The 14,798-nt window shown below is 45.0% G+C and overlaps 1 protein-coding gene and 1 pseudogene across 1 annotated transcript in view; one reads left to right on the forward strand and one right to left on the reverse strand.

Moving 5' to 3' along the window:
* elfn1a (extracellular leucine-rich repeat and fibronectin type III domain containing 1a) overlaps positions 1-14,798 on the reverse strand; it is a 134,596-nt gene that overhangs the window by 109,949 nt on the left and 9,849 nt on the right. The window lies entirely within an intron of this gene.
* On the forward strand, positions 9,454-9,590 carry LOC148373796 (U2 spliceosomal RNA; annotated as a pseudogene).

Genomic DNA, 14,798 nt, shown 5'->3' on the forward strand with positions numbered 1-14,798 from the left:
CCTCGCGTGAACGCACATTCTGCTGTGATCGCTTTTGTTGTCATCCGCGTTAACAAACGCATTTTGTAGAATACGATCGCACTTTATTGTTTAAATAAACACGTTATATAGACTAGGATCTCCCAATTGTTATAATTAGCTCACTTTATTGTTTTAATAAGCGTTTTATATAGAATACGATCGCTTTTGTTGTCATCCGCGTTAACAAACGCATTTTGTAGAATACGATCGCACTTTATTGTTTAAATAAACGCATTATATAGACTAGGATCTCCCAATTGTTATAATTAGCTCACTTTATTGTTTTAATAAGCGTTTTATATAGAATACGATCGCTTTTGTTGGAAGCGCAGCAGAATGCGCGTTCACGCGAGGGGGTGGGGTGGTGGTTGTGTTGCGTTCGATTACGTTCACAACAAAAACAAAGACAGAATGGTTTAAGTTGTATTAAATTCCCAATAAATGCAAGACGAAGTGGTTTTGGTTATATGTTCGCCATTACATTCCCTAAAAGTGAGATAAAACGAGGTAAAAGTGGTTGTAGTAGCGAGGGTATGCAAATCTCGGCAGGGATGCACCGGGCTGTAGAAAGACACAGTCCCGTGAAGATCAAGATTTCAAGCTATGGAATCATTTTTATTTTATTATCTTGAAAAGAAATGTCAAGAAATAAAAATGGATTAAGACGAGGTCACTACGCTGACGGGGATCCATGTTCACCCCCTTGACGTCTCCAGCACAACTGACTTGTGCTTGTGCTCGGCAAATCGCGCTGTATATACGCAGAGAAAGGCGAAAGACTGTCACACGCGTAACAGGCTAATTTCACGTAATAACACCACGATACAGGCGCAGAACATGCTATTACCATGCTCCACCCACTATTACCCGCTGAAATTTCCCGTCCTTCCCATGTGTAACCACGCCCTGGCCGCGACCATAGCACGTCATTTCCGCGTCATTACCTCGTGTTGACCACGTGTGCGGCACGCGGTTTAACACGTGCTCAAACTTTTGAGCAGCTCAAAAGTTTTGAGTGCGCCCAACCACGTGTGAATTTCCGACCGCGAGTAAACCTCTGCTGTATCTCGTCTATATAGCGGTCTCAAAACGTCCCATTGCGCCCAACAGCATCTGCTTCACGGTCAGAAAATTCTGGCCGTGGTTCAGTCTTGATACGCTCGTGAAAGGCTGTATACACGCGCTCTGAAGAATTGAGCATCGCAAAATTATGTCGCGCTGCCACCCGCGCGCGAATTTCCGACCTCGTGTTAAGCACTGCTGTATCTCGTCTGAATGGCGATCTCAATGCGTCCAATAGCGTCCGCCCCAAAGGCAGAAATTTCTGGCCGTGATTCAGCCGCAAATGTCTGTGTGACCGGCCCCTAAAAACACACATGGCAGGCAATCGGACGGTTCAAATTGTCTCTAGGTATGAGTTAGTGTGTGAGGGTCTGTGTCTATGCACTCAGGCAACCAGTTCAGAATGTTCCCTGTTCACTGCCTGAAGATGGGCCCAATGGGTTCCAGCGACCCTGGGAAGGACATGTGGTTCAGAAAATAGATGAATAGATTGTTTGTTCTCTTTATCATTTTAAGTGTTTCATGTTTATCCTAGAGTGTTGTGTCCGATATGGTTGTAAACAATGTACACTACGGCTGCGGGGGACAGGTTGGTGCAGTTACCATTCTTGTACTGAAGCTTAAAGGGACAAAGGATGCCATTTACACATAACACTCAGCTTGTTTCTGAGTTAGGTCTGTTAAACATGTTTTATATTCTTGAGCATGGTTAACAAAACAAAATATTGCTGTATTTGCTCTTGTCGTGTCATCATACTTCACGGAAGTCTGAATTGCCTGACAGCTACTGTTTTCAGCGACAAAGGTAAAATTAAAATGCAATCTTACAATACATTTTTTTTACAAGCAACATTGTGTCAAACGGTTTATCTTCAAAAAGCTAAGGGGTAAGTTTTGGTTTATACACACATTAGTATCTGAATTGTAATACTTTTCTACCAACATACGTAGTTTCATAGGTTTTTATTAGCAGCCTTACTGTTTTATTCAATTATTTCTGATTGATTGATTTTCTTTATTCATCTTTAGTGAACAGTAGTCAATGCCATTATTGTCATTTATGACTAAGGATAATGTATGCCACCGAGTGTTGTTCAACAATATGCTCACAAGGTTTTTTTTTTTATGTTAATACAAGTAAAAATGGCCTGGCATTTCCAGGCCGGTAGAATATTGGATTCGACTGTTTGAAAGGATTGGTAGTCGGGTATTGCAGTGCCAATCTGTCTACCAGAGGCATTAGAGACCCCTCGAAAAGAAATGTGTATCAATTTTGTTGGGATTTATTGGGGGTGCCTTTTATGTCTTGAATTTAGAACAAATTTAGATTAGATTTAGAATTGTAACCACCTTATTATGTCCATGCAATGGGAAAAAAAAAAAAACTCAATCCACTTCCTTTTCATGGCAGCATGTTTGATGGCAGATATACCCTGGTGGAGGCCCCTAGGGCACCTTGACCCAAGGCAAAGTGAACTGACACACCTGCAGGCATTGGTAACATATGCTGAGCATGCAGCCCCACTCGGGTGCCAACATGAAATGTTTTTGCAGACAGCTCATACTGTTATGGCAATGAGCTGCTGTCATCACAGTGCAGGACAGCAGTGCTGCTAAATGATACATTGGTGCTAATTTCATTTTCCTGCCATAAAATTCTGCTTTGTAGACTAATTATTTTGCTGATTTATTCATCTTATATTTACTTTTTACCATAATACAAACTTTTTAGGTGGGGAAAAAATAATTGCAATATATTTAAATATTTTTTTTAAATTATGCAAATAGTTTTGCTTTTCAAATTATTTTACTATTGATGATTTGCAATAAGAAAATAATAAAGAAATACAATTTAAAAGGTGCACAATAATTTTCCAACAGAACAAGATTTGTGTACTTCTCTACTGTAATTTTCTAACAGGAATTCTTCCACCAATCCTTGAATCCCAAATTTCAACTCAGTTCTTTTACTGCTGTTAAGTGAAAGGGACAAGTGTGTTTATCATTTGAACACTCAGGCAAAGCAACCCTGTCCTACTGTTCCATAGGTGAGGACCGAAGTGGATGAATGCCGCTTCATCATAAGTTTTAATCCTCACCCTAGGATTGATTGATTATTGCTCCAGCCAAGGTCGGGGGTCCCGTCCCTGTGCGTTGAGCCGACCAGATGAACCAGGTTTTTCCAATGCTGGCGGTCTTGTGCCAGCTGTTCTGCATCCTCTACAGCAACTCCGTGTTGTTGGAGGTCGCCCGCAACGATGTCGAGCCATCGAGTGCGGGGTTTCCCTCGTGGTCGTCTCCAGCCTGCGGCCTTTGGGTCAAACTGGAGAATGGTTCGTGTTGGATGGTCTGGTGGTAGACGAAGGACATGGCCAAACCAGCGGGTGCGGTGTTGTGCGACCAAGGAAGATGCTCGGGACTGGCACCTGCCGGCTCTGAGCTCTTTATTGGAGACTCACTGGGGCCACCTGATGTTCTCGATGGTTCTGAGAGCCCTGCTATCAAAACCGTCGATTCTTGTGGCCAGGGTGTCGTTAAGGGGCCATGTTTCTGAGCCATAAAGCAGGATAGAGAGTACGTCGAGGTTGTAAATGCGGAGCTTCGTCTTGCGTGCAATGGTCTGGTGCCGCCAGAGTGGTTTCTAGAGAGATTGCAGAGCAGATGCTGCCAAGGCTCTTCTGCGGAGAATCTCTGGTTTTAGGTCCCCATTGTCACCATGGACCCCAGATACACAAAGCTCTTGACAGGCTCTTCGCTACCAATTTGGATGGGAGGTGGATCTGGTCCATCACCGACATACATGAACTTGGTTTTCGTCCAACTCACTTGGAGGCCAAGCCGCGCTGCCTCTTCGCTGTAAATGCCCAGAGCGTCTCTCAGCTGGCTGTAGGAAGTGCTGAGCATGATGGTGTCGTCAGCATACTCCAGGTCAGTCAGGTGGTAGTTGCCGAAAGACACTCCGGGGATGCGTTCACTAACCCTGAACATCAGATGGTCGATGATGCAATTAAAAAGGTCGGGAACAGCCACGCAGCCTTGACGAACGCCGCTGGAGATAGTAAACCAGTCGGAGTCAATGCCGTTGATACGGACACAGCTCTCTGCGTTGCTATAGTGCAGCTTGAACAGGGCTATGATCTTGGGTGGTGCTCCGAGAGCTTGGAGGATGTTCCACAGTGAAGAGTGGCAGACGGTGTCAAAGGCGGCCTTCAGATCATTGAATCCGATATACAGATGGCGATCTTTACGGAATACACTGGTCTTCTCTATCAGCAAACGGACGGCAGAGATGTGTTCCGTTGTGGAGCGGTTGGGCATAAAGCCAGCCTGCTGGGGACGGCGGCAGCTTCTGATTGCTGGAAGGGCATGGCTGAGCAAGATCCGGGTAAAGACCTTGCCCGGGATGGAGAGTAAGGTTATACCTCTGTGGTTTCCACAGACAAGCCTGTCACCCTTGCATTTCCAGAAGGGCATGATGACTCCTCTGGTTCAGTCGGTGGGCAGCTGCTCCGATTCCCACGCCTGGTTTAATAGGCAGGTTAGCCACTCCACCATGCCATCACCGCCGGCCTTGAGCATCTCACCGGTAATGGCACAGATGCCGGGGGCTTTCTTGGTGTTCAGCTTCTTCAGAGCAGCTCTCACTTCCTCGGGTGTTACAGGGTCTGTGCAGCAGGCGTCGCTAGGAGGTGCCGTGTTTGCAGCCACTAGGAGGGTGGGATCAGCCGGGATGGTGCTGTGCTGCAAGAGGGGGCTAAAGTGCTCCTTCCAGCGCGCGAGGCAGTTGGCTTCTGTCATGATGAGGTTGCCGTCTGAGTCTTTTACCAGGGCTGTCTTCATGTGTGGGCCGCTACGGGCTTGGCGTAGTAGACTGAATATGCGGCTCATGTTGTTGTTGTTGGCCGCGGACTCAAGGTGTTGGGCTTCTGCCTGCCAAAACCTCTCCCTATCTTCAGCGATGGCCACATTGCGCAGGCGGTTCAGTCTCCGATACTCCGTGAGATCGCCTCGGAGCCGGGCCTCACGCCGCTGGCCAATGATGTTGAGTGTCCTCTCTGATATCCAGGGCTTTCTCGGGGAGGATCACGGGCGTCCGAGGACATTGTGAGCAGACTGGAGGACACTTTCCTTGAAGGCCGCCCAGTCTGTCAGCTTGTCAGGAGCCAGGGCATCGAGAGTGCGGCGGATGGAGTAACTGAAGTCTCTGGCGATGTTTGGGTCGCTGAGTCGGGAGGAGTCGGGGCGAGGCAGAGTCTTGTGCTGGTTGGCTCGGAGCTTTAGCTTGAGCTGGGCCACCAGCAGACGATGGTCTGTGTTGCCAAGCTGTGCTCCTCTGAACACCCGGCAGTTGGTTACAAACGATTTCCAGCGTCGTGATATCAGGATGTGGTCCAATGCCTTCCTGGTTCTGCCATCTGGACTGTACCACGTCCAGTGATGGATGCGTTTCCGGGGAAACCAGGTGTCAGCAGCACAGAGATTGTTTTGGTGGCAGAGGAGGAGGAGGCGGTTGCCATTGTCGTTTGTTGTGCTGTCAACGAAGGTGGTGCCGACAGGTGAGCCCGGGGACCAATCATTGCTGGATAGAGTGGCGTTGGCATCAGTGAGGATGATGGTGACGTCGTGTGGTGGGGTTTGGTCGACAGCCTGGTGGAGTTGGGCAAAGAACGCGTCCTTCGCATCCTCATCAGCAACATCGGTGGGGGCGTAGGCGACGATAACTGTCATCTTGCCGTGATGGTGGAGGAAGCGAGCAGACAATAGTCTGTCGCTTATGGGTGTCCAGCTGATGAGGGACCTCCGGAGGGCTTTTAGAATTGCAAGACCCACACCGTAAAGGCCGGTCCGACTCTCGGGGCCACTCCAGATGTAGCAATGGTTGCCAGCTTTTGTTTCACCATTGCCTTGCCATCGTACTTCACAGAGCCCTGCCAGGGTGATGTTATAGCGACAGAGCTCTCGGGACAGCAGGGTGGCAGCTCCGGGGCGAAGGAGTGTCTGGACATTCCAGGTGGCGACACGGGTCTTACGACGAAGGTCGATCCGTACTCGTTGGTCGGGGGCAGGCTGGGGTCCGTTGCCGTGTTGGTCAGTCCGGCTTCTTTCTCTTGTCAGTTTCATAACAAAGGGGGTTTCTCCTGGGTGAGTTGTTAGCCCTCCGCAGGATAGTCGGTTGGTGGGGCTGCCACCTCACAGCGTACCGACATGCTGGGGTCTTTGTTTGTCTGGAACCTACCCCGGATACCGGCCCGCCATGGGTGACCCTACCAGGAGCAAGCTCCCGACGGTATCGCTCTCCAGGGTCACTGGAACACGCAAGCCCCCTCGCCGCATCAAGGCCAGACCCATCCGAGTTTGTCACTCTAGGAACAGTCAACAAACCACTGCCAGAGGACCCCAGAAACCACGAAGGCTGATATAATGAAAGCAAATCAGACAGATTGGATGGCCCAAGACCCTTTAGACATTTAAAAACATTTAAGAGCACCTTAAAATTGTTGCTGTATTGTAACCGAAGCAAGCACATGAAAGCACAACGAAAAATATAAACTACAGATATATGTATAGACTAAACACTACTTTTCTCCACATTTTTTGACCAGTCCTTCACAAGGTTCTTTTTGGGAGGGTATGAATGCACATTAGGTACTTGGGTTGTGATGTGGCTGCAGTTGGTGGAATGGAGGAATGGCACAGAGTAAATCAAGGAACCAAGGTTTTGGGTGCTCTGAGGAGAGTGATGAACAACAAGAGTAAGTTAGGAGGAAGTAAAGAGAGGACTGTATGAGAGTGTGATTGAGCCGACTGTGTTGTATGGTGCAGAGACTTGGAGCCTGAACGCAGATTTGAGAAGGAAACTAAATGCTTTTGAGATGAGGTGTTCGAGGAGTATGTTAGGAGTGACAAGATTGGATAGATTGAGAAATGAAATCGTGAGAGACAGAACTGGAGTAGTAGAAACAGAGACAGAACTGGAGTAGCAAGCGTATGGGTGAGAGAGTACTCGGTTGGTTTGGACACATGGAGAGGATGGATGAAGAAAGAATGTTAAAGAGGATCTACGGAGCAGAAGTAAATGGAAGGCCGTGATTGACGTGGAAGGATGGTGTTATGAGTGCACTGCAGGGAAGAGGTCTATATGTAGTGGAAGCTAGAGCGCTTGTTGGTGATAGGAATGAGTGAAGAGGTGTTTTGAAAAGATAGTGGGATGTTTGGACGTGTTCCAAGGGATTGGCAGGGTGCCTGTATAATGCCGCAGGGGTAAACCAGTGGAAGCTGTTGATCGCTGCTGTTAAACAGAAGCGTGAGTTGTGTCACCCTGACCCGAGTCACATGGCCGCTTTCTTGTGTCCCGTTACATCTGGAGGAACGAAAGCATAAACAACTTGGGTGCCGAGGTGCTTAACATGTTTGGGTTTTTGGGCATTTGGGTTGGCCATGGTGAATTTGTTGGGTGTTTTTTTGCTACTTTTTTCCTTTTTATTGTATTTGTTTTTGTGTACGTGTTTGTCTTGCTGTTGGTTACCCCTCTCGAGGGATATGATTGATGGATAAATAGTGAATACGCATAGCCGCAAGATGGCGAGTAAATATGTCAGGTCCCCCTTGATGAGGCTCATGATGTGGGAAGTAAATACAATTTTTCTCAAACCATGAACATTTGAAAAAAATGCACATTTATATGATGGTATTTGTATTTCTGCTTCATTTATAAATGAATATTTTTTTGATTCTTAAATGAATGATGTTTTTTCACCACTAGGAGACACTAAATAATGCACACTGTCCATTCAAAGACGATTGAGTGCATGTGAAGTAAAAGTCAATAGTATTCAGTCTTTAATAGTACTATATAAAAAACAGACAGTGGAACAAATAAACTGTGCTATCGTTCTAAGCTAGAGATTGATATTGGGAAGTTTGACAACAAATTCAGCCCACAACAAGGATGAAATACAGCTAAAATGGCCACCCGGCGAGAAGAATATAACCCAGAATATATCATTTTAAATACCATTTTGAAGGCCACGTTTCTCTTCTCGGTTGTGGGACACTAAGCTCATTTGACTAATGACATAGTAGTTACTGCCACCAGCAGTAATGGACACCTCATGTGAGCTGTGCTCTTTCCAAACAATTCTTCCTCAGCAAGTGCGTAAGTGTGACTGGGAGCCATCTGCTCAGACAAACGCATTAATACTATTGACACCGTACACATACACAAAAACTTTATTGGTTGGTATAAATAGCGTCTCATTCTATAACAAACGCTCAAGAATTTCTATTCTATTCCATCATATTCCAGTTCATTTTTTAACTGTAAACTCATCTATATGACTTAATGCTAATGAAGGTTGTATTTCTCTTTGAGAAAATAAAATACTGTCAGAAGATTTTTTTGATAATGATAATGTTTATTTAACAATGTGTGTGTGTGTGTGTGTGTGTGTGTGTGTATATATATATATATATATATATATATATATATATATATATATATATATATATATATATATATATATATATATATATATATATATATATATATATATATATATATATATATATATATATATGTATATATATATATATATATATATATATATATATATATATTCATATATATATATTCATATATATATATATATTTTCATATATATATTTTCATATACATATTTTAATATAGGGCAGCACGGCGGCGCAGTGGTTAGCGCCTGTGCGGCACAGTTCATGTCATGGGAACCTGTTGTGGGTTCAAATCCAGCTCCAGACTTCCTGTGCGGAGTTTGTATGTTCTCCCCGTGCTTGCGTGGGTTTCCTCCGGGCACTCCGGTTTCCTCCCACGTTCCAAAAACACGCATTTCAGGTGAATTGGCCGGTCCAAATTGTCCCTAGGTGTGAATGAGCGAATGAGTTGTCTGTCCCTGTGTGCCCTGCGATTGGCTGGCAACCAGTTCAGGGTGTCCCCTGCCCACTGCCCGGAGATGGCTGGGATGGGCTCCAGCCCCCCCGCGACCCTGATGAGGATAAGCGGTACTGCTGATGAGATGAGATGAGATATTTTCATATATATATTTTCATTTGGCGGATCAGATTATCTCACACTTTTTTCACCCACGGTAACCTGTTGTACAATGTTGTTTGGCTGAACTTTTTCCCATAATTTCCCATTACAATGTTTTGCAGGGTAGCACCATGAGTAAAGATAGTGTGATGATGAGATAAAATCTAATGCTTTTTTTACATCTACAATCCTAGTGACATGGTGGTTTGGATTGATCACTCTCACCGCCGGCTGTGGTTCTAAGATTGTGTACTATCTATTTGGTTGTACTTACCTGGCAGGGGAGATATCATAATTGTGCCGACTTAGCTTGGCCTTTTGTGTACTTTCTATGAAGTCACTATCTTTGATTTTTGCATTTCGGAGATGGAATATGAGCTAGCTCTGTCCACTCCACGCATCGGCCCGGTATTGCAGTACCTCCGGGAACGGTGCATTCGCAATGATCGCAGCAAGGCTTTAGGGCTAGGACCTTAGCTTGGCCTTTTGGCTGAGAGTAAGTGTCCCGGCTCCTAGGCTTTGTAGCGTATTATGAACTGACCGATAACGGATAATGGATAATGAATAACGAAGATAGATCAATAACCCTTAAAAACCCCAAACCCCCGCCAGGCTCCGGGTTTGATTCCTGTTGCATCCAATGCTGAGTAAATTAGGTGAGACTGATAAGTCATTGCTCAATTACGGTGATACACTACTGAAGAACCTGGATATAAAGCGCACCTTGATGACCAAATAACCCACGTTCTAGTCTGTAGCCCGGTACCAGAGGACCCGCGGTCTGTTACCGGCCCGGTGGTTGCCGACCACTGGCCTTATGAGCTGCATATAGCCCACGAGTCGTAGCCTACCCTGTCCTATGTGCTTCCATATTCAGAACGTCTGGACACTCCTGCCATCTGGATTAGCTGAAGGCCACAAAACACATACAGATGAGATCTAAGTTGTATCATTACTTTCTTCACCGACAAATTGTAAGCACTTAAACTTGTCTCCGGGAGAAGTGTATCGTAAATGGCATACAGTTTTAAACATAGTCTTGCTATTTATTGTAAGACTAACACCTCGCGTGCCTGCCAAGCTGCCAGCCCGGATTTTTCCTCTTCTGGCCTCCTCTCCCAGCGGGCGATCGGCAGGCTGAAATGATTCGCCCGAAAGGCGTCGCCGTCTGATGAGGTGACAACAGGTGGAGTGTCAGATTGAAGCTCGACAGCTGGGGACAAAGCGTCTCTCTCCCCAGCTGTCGCTTTCAATAGCGATCATTAAGGACGCCTGTTGTTTCGGGCTTTGCCGTAAGCTTTGTCGAAGAGCCTTCGATTTTTCAGATACATGCTCAGAGCTGCCGGGTTGTTTACTGAACCTACTCCCTGGGCAGATTAGGATTTTTGGCGGATTGGGTTACTCTGAACAAGGATGGGTAGGCTACAAGATTTTTAACTAAAGAGATGGCTAATGGTGAGCTTAGAAGTTAAGGTTTGTCACCATTTATCAGTTGTGTCTGTCAGAGTAAAATCCATGCAATTTTTTAAAAAAAGTTAACAATTACTGTTTTGTTTTTTACATAAGGTCTGCATAATGTTCTGATAATGTAATGATTTTATTGGTACTCATACTGGTAATGATACTCTACAGCAGTGGTCGCCAAACAACGGGCCGCTATAGGACAGTGGGTTGTTTGGTACGGGCCGCACGGAAATACCAAAAATTGCCTCATTTTTCGCGTATACCTTACATTAGCCTGGCGTTGCTAGACCAATAGAAGATTGGACTCAGCTGCTTTAAGTGGTCTTTGGCCGGCAACTGCAGTACCCAAATTAGCAGTCAGACACCACACAAACGCATACCTCACAATAGCAGAGGTTTATTAATTTTGTTGGTATTATTTGGGGGTTCCTTGTCTTAAAACCTTGAGACAATAGTGCAGGGCTAAAGTACAACTCTGGGCATTTTCACGGAAATCGGTGAAGTTGTTTCAGAGCCTATAAATAACACACACACACAAACACAATTCACAATGTATATATCTTCACAGTTTCGTGCAATAACATTAAGTAGCTGAAAAAGAAAAAAAATCCAAATAAGTCGCAAGATATGTTTCACAGTTTCACAGCAACAGGTCAAAGGGGTTTCGGCTGGGGTAAAAAGAGTCCTTGATCGTGTTGATGGAGCTTCTGTGGTATTGTAAACCAGCAATGTCCTCTAGACTGCGCAGAGTGCAGCTTATAATCTTCTTGGCTGCGTTGATAACTTTTTGTATGTTTTTCCTGTCCGCTGCCATTTGCACAGCATTCCACATTTTCCAGAATGCTCTCCACTGTGGCTTTTATTTGTTTTAGATTTGTATTCATTATTCATTTAATTATCACTGTTATTTATATTTATTTACTTATCTATTAATCAAATTTGTGGGTCCATACACAGAGAGAGACGCATCAGACCTAAAAAATATGGACCGGATAATTTGCAACTCTGTATCATATAAAAGCCTTGGCACAGTGTCACATATTCAGAAAAGTCCTCTGTGTGAATGCCATAGAACATGCAGATCTGCTTCATAGTGTGAATGCTTGGACTTTTTTTTTCATCTTTTTTTTCAGTTCTTAATAAGAACACGCTGCTAACATGGCTCCAAGTTTGGAGGCTGTTTCCATGACAACAGTGTCCTATCAACACACTTGGCCTCACTTGACAGTTTTGTAGATGTGGCCGACACCGACGGTGATAAATAAAGCCATTACAGAGGAACCACAGGGAAGTAAATTGTGAGCTGGACGTATGTTAGGGCCCGGTCACACAACCTTTTGCGTTTGTATCACGGGTAAAATTTTGTGATTTTTTTTTTGCCCGTGGTTGCCCGCCGTAGAAAATGCGCAAAATTGGCCAACACGCTGTTCATCCGTGGTATGCCCGCAAAACAGACGCCGGCGACTGTTCCACTTCCTCATCGCGTCAGTTCCACGTCCTTTCCGCGTGTGGACCACGGGTATAAAAGCTGCCGAGCCGGGCTGTAGAAATCATAACCACTCAAGACACAGTCCCGTGAAGATAAAGATTTCAAGCTATGGCGCCGAAGAAGAAGCCAATATGTTATTATTGTAATAGTTTTTCATTTTTATTTTATTATCTTGTTATGAAATGAAAAGAAATGTCAAGAAATAAAAATGGATTAAGACGAGGTCACTACGGTGACGGGGATCCATGTTCACCCCTTGACGTCTCGAGCACAACTGACGTGTGCTCGGCAAATTGCGCTGAATATACGCGGAGAAAGGCGTTTGACCGTCACACGCGTTACACACGCTAATTCACGTGATGATGAAATGAAATGAAATGATCTGCATTTATATAGCGCTTTTCAAGGCAATGACTTCCCAAAGCGCTTTACAATGTGCTCCACATTTCCCAATAGCTGCCTTGCAGCCATGGAAGGCGCTAACCTGCTTACTGGGGGTATTAGGGGTTCAGTGTCTTACCCAAGGACACTTCGACATGTAACACGGACGAGCCGGGATTCGAACTGGGATCCCTTGATTCCAAGACGAGCGCTCTATCTCCTGAGCTACTGCCGCCAACGCCACGATACAGGCGCAGAACAAACGTGCTATGACCGTGCTCTACCCCGATTACCCGCTAAAATTCCGCGTCCTACCTGCGTGTAACCACGCCCTGGCCGCGGCCGTAGCACGTCGTTCCGCGTCTGTACCGCGTCATATCCGCGTGTGTACCACGTGTGCCGCCCGCGGTTACCCGTGGTCTAAAGTTTTGAGCAGCTCAAAACGTTTTCGAGCGGCCAACCGCGTGTGAATTTCTTGCCGCGTGTAAAGCACGGCTGTATCTCTTCTGTATCGCGATCTCAAAGCGTCCAACAGCGTCTGCTTCACGGGCAGAAATTTCTGGCCGTGATTCAGCCTCGATACGCCCGTGAAAGGCTGTGTGAGCGGGCCCTTAAGCACAGAGGATTAAAAGCACAGATTCTAACAAAAGTATAAAATGGAAGCGGCCGTGCTATGGAAAACTGTGAAATAGAATGCGGGCAAATACTGATCCAACAAGTGAAAAATTTCTCTTTTGGCAAATTGTTCATCAGAATTTGTCTTGTGGAGTGTGGTCGCTGCATGTGCCACATAAATGCATCAAATAACCAGGGTTGGGCATGTTACTTTAAAAAAATAATTAGTTACTCACTACTTCTACCAAAAAGTAGCTGATTTAGTAACTGAATCACTAGATAGTAAAAGTAGCCAGTTGCCAGGGAGAGTAACTATTTCCATTACTATAAAAAGTTGTTGTACGTCAAAGAATTTTACATTTTCTGAGAAGTATTCGAGTCAGTTGAATAGAGACAAACAGACAGGTATTCAGTTAAAGGTTAAAGAACCTTGTAATATTTATTGCACCTCACCAGCAACAGATTTATCATACAGTTGAAGTGCAACAAAAATAAACAGTAAAGAATATGATAAAATAACAACCATTAGTAAGCAGTTTAAAGTGAGTTGAATTAATTAAATCGGAAAAAAAGAAACAAACTTTTATTTTTTTCTAAATTTTAACACTGAGAGTTACAATAAGATGCAGCTTATTCTTTTTTGGGTCTCGGCTAGCCCTTTATGGGGATTTCCCCAGCATCAACGCTTGGCTCACCCCACCTCATCGAGCAGCACGTTTCTGGCGGGTCACCTCGGTCGGCGCCCAGGAGCTGGCTTAGAAATGGTGCGGACCAGGGGAGTCGGACTACTTCATTAAAACAAGGCATCGTCAGGGCCCTCGGCAGGTGCTGATGCGACGTGATTCCGGCTAAGTGTCCTGCATATCAAAGGTAGCCGGGCAAAGATAGCCAAATGCCTTATCATCAAGTTAGTAAAGCGCATAAATAGATGAACCATTGTCCCTAAAAGGTGAGATTGGGATTTTGGGAGAATAAGACGGGATGTATCTAGTACAGAAAAGTAATACAGTACATTGTTCCGCAATTAAGATACTCATTGTTGACTCTGTCCATAGATGTCAATCTTAATTAATTAATGCAGCAGTCAATATTAATTAAAATTGCATCAATGACAAAAACATTCTCAAAACAATACTATTAAGTTTAAACTTTAGTAGACACTTAAAATAACGTGAGAAGACATCAATGTTTTTTGAAATTGCAAGGAAGACCAGCAGAAGGGCTCTTAGATTAGAAAAATCACACCCCTTCCTAAAGCTCTCCTCCAAATCTCATCTCATCTCATCTCATTAGCCGTACCGCTTATCCTCAGTAGGGTCGCGGGGGGGCTGGAGCCCATCCCAGCAATCATCGGGCAGTGGGCAGGGGACACCCTGAACTGGTTGCCAGCCAATCGCAGGGCACACAGGGACAGACAACTCATTCGCTCATTCACACCTAGGGAAAATTTGGACCGGCCAATTCACCTGAAATGCATGTCTTTGGAATGTGGGAGGAAACCGGAGTGCCCGGAGGAAACCCACGCAAGCACGGGGAGAACATACAAACTCCGCACAGAAAGTCTGGAGCTGGATTTGAACCCATGACAGGTTCCCAAATCTTTTATTTTTAATAAATCTTTAAGGTTACAGAAATCAAACATCTGCTACATTTTTGGACAATAAAGACAATAGTCTAATACCGAAAACAATAGACATGATT

This window comes from Urocampus carinirostris, chromosome 1 (assembly GCF_059441175.1).
Source record: "Urocampus carinirostris isolate Australia breed hairy pipefish chromosome 1, RoL_Ucar_1.0, whole genome shotgun sequence".
NCBI lineage: Eukaryota > Metazoa > Chordata > Actinopteri > Syngnathiformes > Syngnathidae > Urocampus > Urocampus carinirostris.